Raw genomic sequence first — 228 nt, forward strand, 5'->3', positions numbered from 1 at the left:
AAACATTCAAACATATTTAAAAATTATATATTATATATTTTAAAATAGACAATTATTAAAATATAAAAAAAATACGCATCATTTTATTGCAAATTAAAATTAATCGTTTGTTTATTAGCCAACTTTAAAATTCCTAATTATTAACTCAGCTAAATTTTAGTTTAGCTTGTTTCTGAACGTGTAAATTTAAATCAATGTCAACTGTCAAAGTCTCCCCCTCCCTTCCTT

This window comes from Plodia interpunctella, chromosome 17 (genome assembly GCF_027563975.2).
Source record: "Plodia interpunctella isolate USDA-ARS_2022_Savannah chromosome 17, ilPloInte3.2, whole genome shotgun sequence".
NCBI lineage: Eukaryota > Metazoa > Arthropoda > Insecta > Lepidoptera > Pyralidae > Plodia > Plodia interpunctella.